The sequence below is a fragment of the Pan troglodytes genome, chromosome 9, assembly GCF_028858775.2.
Source record: "Pan troglodytes isolate AG18354 chromosome 9, NHGRI_mPanTro3-v2.0_pri, whole genome shotgun sequence".
NCBI lineage: Eukaryota > Metazoa > Chordata > Mammalia > Primates > Hominidae > Pan > Pan troglodytes.
The window spans coordinates 104,531,062-104,537,428 of NC_072407.2; the positions used below are offsets into that span (position 1 = coordinate 104,531,062).

At 42.7% G+C, this 6,367-nt stretch overlaps 1 long non-coding RNA gene across 1 annotated transcript; it reads left to right on the top strand.

Annotated features, from left to right (window-relative positions):
• The first annotated feature begins 1,787 nt into the window (after positions 1 to 1,787).
• On the top strand, positions 1,788 to 4,538 carry LOC107967355 (uncharacterized). Its single transcript, XR_010147656.1, has 2 exons — positions 1,788 to 2,160; positions 4,359 to 4,538. It is a non-coding gene; the product is annotated as an uncharacterized LOC107967355 (long non-coding RNA).
• Positions 4,539 to 6,367: the final 1,829 nt, after the last annotated feature.

Sequence of the window (6,367 nt, forward strand, 5' to 3'; positions counted from 1 at the left end):
GACAAACAAACAAACAAACAAACAAAAAAACCCCACAAATGAATACAAAAGAATGTCAGATAATTATCAGGTGTATTATACATGGGGCCAATGGAGTTCCTGTGGCCCCCCTTTTTTCAACTTCTTGGCTTGAAGCACTTATCTCCCTTCAGATGGGACATATATACAGACAGAGGATAGTTAAGGAATGAAAAGATAATTGGTTTTGCCTTGGTATTTACAAAATTTCTAACTGAATTATTCTCAGTGCACTTCTAATAAATCCCATCAGATTTTTGGAGGAGACCAACGTGCCTCAGCAAGTCCTCTAAGACATTAGGCTTTAGGCTCTTCTTACTGTTTGATTGTTGTCTGTATGTTTAGTGGATGGATTGAATGCTATCTGACTAGATGTGCTGACACCATGACAGTGGTAAAGAAATTAATAACAGGTCAGGTGTGGTGGCTCACGCCTATAATCCCAGCACTTTGGGAGGCTGAGGCAGGTGGATGATTTGGGGTCAGGAGTTCGATACCAGCCTGGCCAACATTGTAGAACCCCATCTGTACAAAAAATACAAAAATTACCCTGGTCTGGTGGTGCATGCCTTTAATCCCAACACTATGGGAGGCTGAGGCAGGTGGATCATCTGGGTCAGGAGTTCGATACCAGCCTGGCCAACATGGCAGAACCCCATCTCCACAAAAAATACAAAAATTGGCCTGGTGTGGTGGTGCATGCCTGTAGTCCTAGCTACTTGGGAGGGTGAGGCAGGAAACTTGAACCTGGGAGACGGAGGTTGCAGTGAGCTGAGATCGTGCCATTGCATTCCAGCCTGGGAGACAGAGCAAGACTCTGTCTCAAAAATAAATTAATCAATTAATAAATAATAAATAACAGATCATTCTTCATTTGGACATTCTATTATAGATTCAATCAGACCACTGGAACTTTTTTTTTTTTTTTTTTTTTTTTTGAGACGGAGTCTCGCTCTGTCGCCCAGGCTGGAGTGCAGTGGCGCGATCTCGGCTCACTGCAAGCTCCGCCTCCCGGGTTCACGCCATTCTCCTGCCTCAGCCTCCCGAGTAGCTGGGACTACAGGCGCCCGCTACCACGCCCGGCTAATTTTTTGTATTTTTAGTAGAGACGGGGTTTCACCGTGTTAGCCAGGATGGTCTCGATCTCCTGACCTCGTGATCCGCCCGCCTCGGCCTCCCAAAGTGCTGGGATTACAGGCGTGAGCCACCGCGCCCGGCCTGGAACTTATTTTACAGCAGAAATAAAAGAGTTGTTTGCAAAAATTCTAGGATATTCATTGAAATTTAATACCCTATATCATTCCCAATCCTCAGAGCAAGTGGAATGTAAATACTGAGACACAAAAGTAACTTTAGGACAAGTCTGTCAAGAAATTGGACTTAATTGGCTGAAAGCATTACACCTTGTAAAAAAAAAATGGGCAGGGTGCGGTGGCTCAGCACTGTAATCCCAGCACTTTGGGAGGCCGAGCTAGGCAGATCACTTGAGGTCAGTAGTTTGAGACCAGTCTGGCCAGCATGGTGAAACCCCGTCTCTGAAATCCCAGCTGCTTGGGAGGCTGAGGCAGGAGAATTGCTTGAACCCGGCAGGTGGAGGTTGCAGTGAGCTGAGATCGCGCCACTGCATTCCAGACAGGGCGAGACTCCATAAAAACAAACAAACAAACAAACAAACAAAAACAAAACCATTACCCCTTATAAAAATCTAGAATACTCCAAATAGAAGACATGGATTAACCTCTTTTGAAATAGTGTTTGGTTGCCCCATGCCTACTGGCAGCTCTAAACCTTCCATTTCTGGATTGAATGAACATTACAGGGACTTCAGTGAACAATTTGACACTATGACTAGCTATACACAGACCCTATTACATTTAGAGCATATCATCAACAGGTAAAAGGGGCATGGCTTCTGCTGACTGACAGACCTTACTATAAACCTTTTGATTGGGAAATCAGAGTACATCAAGGCTTTTAGAAGAAAACATATGCTGTCACCTAACTGGGAATGCCCTTGCAAAGTACCACTGACCACCTACACTGCTATCAAAATAAAAGAAAAATCCTCCTGGATTCGTGCAAGTCAAGCCAAACCAGACCCAGATTACCACTCCCAGGGCAACTGGAAGACCATCCCTACAGGTGACCTTTAAATAAGGATTTCCAGAGTCGAGACCCAGGCCCAGGAAGCAAACAATATCATGAAGTAGACAGTTTTTCCCAAGATCACAGATCAAGAAACTTTGCTTACACCTATTAATATTTTCTTCCTCTTTTCAGCCTCTCAAATTCCATAAATATAAAAACAACAAGAGATCAGAAAACAACAAACAAACCCTCTTCCTTCACCACAGACTACCTATGAACAGACCTGTTCACCAATCCCTCCATCGTGTTGACTTATTGGCCTTTTATTTAAGGGCTGACTGTGGAGATTATTGTCTCAGTCTCTTCGATTGGCCCTCCGATCCTCCACTATGACCTTTTTTTGAAACTGTGTCTCTCTTTTATTAACCCTGACAGTTTTCTCAACAGGTTAAGCGCAGACCTAACTCCCCTTACACCAGTTTTCCAAACTTGGCCACATTAACTAATCTGATTGCTGGTTATGCCAGTGCCATCCAGATTATGCAAAATAACCTAACTAATTTCTGCCAGTGCAAGTACCTGGTGGACCAACTTGGCAAATGGATGCATGACAGGGTATGGTATCCATGACCAAGAAAATAATATCACTGGGCACAGTGGCTCACACCTGTAATCCCAGCACTTTGGGAGGTTTAAGCGAGTGGAGTTCAAGACCAGCCTGGGCAACGTGGTGAGACCCCATCTCTACAAAAATATGCAAAAAGTTAGCTGGGTGTAGTGTTGTGTTCCTGTAGTCCCAGCTACTCGGGAGGCTGAGGTGGGAAGATTGCTTGAGCCCAGGAGGCTGAGGCTATCATGAGCTGTGATTATGCCACTGCACTCCAGCGTGGGTGACAGAGTGAGACCCTGTCTCAAAGAAAAAAAGAGAAAAGAAAATAATATCTTTCTACTTCTTTTGGTGAGTTAATTTGATAGAGAAAAATCTCTGTGAAGCTCGAAGGCTCTCCTTTGCTCAAGTAAGTCATTAAAGGGACATTTTTTCCTTTGTATGGAAAATAATCGTGGTGCCGGACCCTTCCTGGGTGACATACCAAGGGTATGCTGGAACCAAATCCTGTGGTTTGTTCTATAGGTGACATCTTCAACCTCTCATGAAGGTCACAGATGGTCCTGGCACTGACTCTTGTGATACAAGCACTTGTCAAATCACTGGATGTCATAGCTGGCCTACAAGCCAGCCCTGTGCAACCCAGGGTAGTTCAGCCCCTAACTGGGCTTCCAAAAACCAAAGATTATATATGAATAGACCAAAGATGTAGATTAACTTGGTCAGATGACAAAACCACACCTTATAGCTGCCAAAGCCAAACTGCAGGACTCCTATATCAGGTATTTTGCAGCAGTTCTGCTCCTACAGACTAACAGGGACATAGGAAGATGGGGATGTGCAGATGCCAACATGACATGTGTCAAAACATAACAAACCCCAGACTGGTGGGTCACAAGTTCCACTCTAACCTCATCCATGAACAACACTGGTCTTTTTATCTTATGTGGCAACAAAGTATATACGGTATTCCCATCTATATTGTCAGGATGATGCAGACTCGAATATCCGATGCCTCCCATTGCCAGATACTCCACTTTAAATGCCAGTCAGATTACAAGTGTGGGCTCAGCTGTTGACAAAGTAGTGCCACACAAATGTACCAGAAGTGACATTATGGAAAACTCATTTGTACATCACAATTCTAAGTTCTCTTCAGTATTGAGATCTTGTTCCTGGGCTTTGGAACTTACTTTTTGGAAAAGGCCATTCTAAGTCTTTCTATAGTAATGCACAAGAGTTCAGTATTACTATGCAAACATTGGAAGCACTCCAATCAGAAGTTAAATTTATGCTAGAGCCCAGGAGTTCAAGGCTGCAGTGAGCTGTGATCATGCTATTTCACTCCAAAATTGTCAGGGACTAGATTCACTAACAGTCAGACTAGGAGGAGCTTGCTTGATCATTGGTGAAGAAAGCTGCTTCTATGTAAAGAACTTAGGACAAATAGTGTTTAATTGGCACCATTTAAAGGGCAAGATAAATATTAATTCTCCCCATCAGATAAATGAGGCTCACGATTTTAATGGACTGACCTATTTCTAGGGATGGGAGACTGGCTTAATGGGATATGATGAAATGTCCTTAGATTTGTTCTTTCCTGATGATTCATACTTATAATCTATGTTCTTCTCTCCCTTTGCAGATCTCTTGCCACTCAGCTAGTAACCCAGTTTTTCTCTCCACCGCCACCTGCTCAGCTTTTAATGTATGAAACTTCTAGGGAAGTTTCAGATGGGAGAAATAAAGGAGTTAAAAACATGCTGCCTCAAAATATGCTCCTCTGGCATATTGACTATTATGAAATAAAGGTACTTGAAAAACAGCAGGTGCAAGATCACTCTTTCTTTCTATCTCTTGAAAGCAGGAGATGAAATTCCCATGTGAAAGGTGTTTTCCCTATACCAGAAGGAAACGTTATTCTTATCATTGAGGAAGGGAAGTTGAAGCAAAATATAGGGAGGGAAATCTGTACAATCAAACCTTGTTAAACTAACCCTTATCTTCCTAGTTTCTTTTCTACCCCGTTAACTACCCTAGATCAAGCCCTTTAACTTTGTCACATTTTCATAAGTTTTTGAATTTTTTTTGTTAAATTCAGAATATGTGTTCAACTCTAACTGTGACTTTGGGTGCTCATTTCCTCATGAAGACTCCGGTGCTACATAACACTTGTATTAAACAAATTTGCGTGCTTTTCTTCTGTTGATCTGTCTTATGTCAACTTAATTCTCAGACCCAGCTGAAAAACCCCAGGGAGTAGAGATAAAATTTTGCTCCCTTATAGTTCTATGACTCTAGTTTGATTCTAATTTAGTATGGATAAAAATGGGACCCCATGGTCACTTGGCGTATATAAGTATCTGTACACTTTAAGAAGGGATCCCAGGATGTGGTAAGGTTTACCGATCATACATATTCATTTATTCATACATTTTTTCAACAGTCATTGAGGATATATTATGCGTATACTCAACTACACTGACTAGGTTATAGAGACAAATTAGACCAAGGGTTTGTCCTCAATGAGAGTCTAGCCTAATGGAGGAAAACAGACACAATGAACTAGGTATAATAGTGTCATAGGTGCTATGATAGATATTTTCATAGGGGCATTGAGGCTACTAAGACTAAATGAGGAGAAAAGATGGGAGATTATGAGAGAAATGTAACCCATAACCCCTACTTTTCTAAGAGATAGTTAATTATTTTCTCTTTCTTCCTTTCCCCTGCTTCCTACTTAGCTCTTTAGAAATGCAATTATAGCCTCTCACCCACCAGGAGGCTGCCTTGAGAGATAACTGTTGAGTTATAATCCAAAGTCCTGCCAGGAAATGCTCTCCCACCTGGAGAGTTTTCAGCCACCTTTACAATCTATTTCTGCCTATGAAGATGCCAACTCAACTGCCTGATAGATCAGGTACCAAGCTATCACATGGACCCTCCCTGCCTGCTTGCTTCCTCCCCTGGCTTTTAAAGTGTCCGCTTTTTGCTCCAAAAGCAAAGCAATACCATTAAGACAGGAAGCCTATACTTCTTCCCCTAAACTAGCTTTGGAATAAAAGTTACTTTTTTTATACCAGACCTTGCTCTTGTTCATTGGACTCTGCGAGCAGTGAGCAACTGAACCTGCGTTTCAGTTATAAGAGAGTAGGAAAGGCTTCATGGAGAAGTTGACCCTTGAGTTGAGTCTTGAAGATGAGAAGATTCCACTAGGAGAATGGGCAATGAAAGGAAGGCCAGTACATGGGAGCTGATAAAACAGCATGGTGTATGAAGAGTCAGCCTGGTTCACACTTGTCTTGAGTGCAGTGTCCACAAGTACTATATCATGAAGAGCCTTAGCTACCATGCAAGGGAATTTTAAAGTATTGCATCCTAAGCAGGCTTGTCGTAACACTTGTGAGGTTCAGGGCTAGAGCAGAAGTACAGGTTTTTGGTTGTCTTCCTGTTTCCTCTCCTCCAACTTAAAGATCCTCACACACATCTGTGAATAGCCCAGCCTGCATGTCTAAGCTATGTCCTATCCTCATGAAAACATCTGCCTTTTGGCCTCCTCTAAGGCTTAAGAATGAGCCTTGGCAGCCTGGTGGCTTCATGGGTCTGGAAGCAGACTCAGATTCTTTGGGCTGGGTGTTCCAGGAGTGTTGTCTG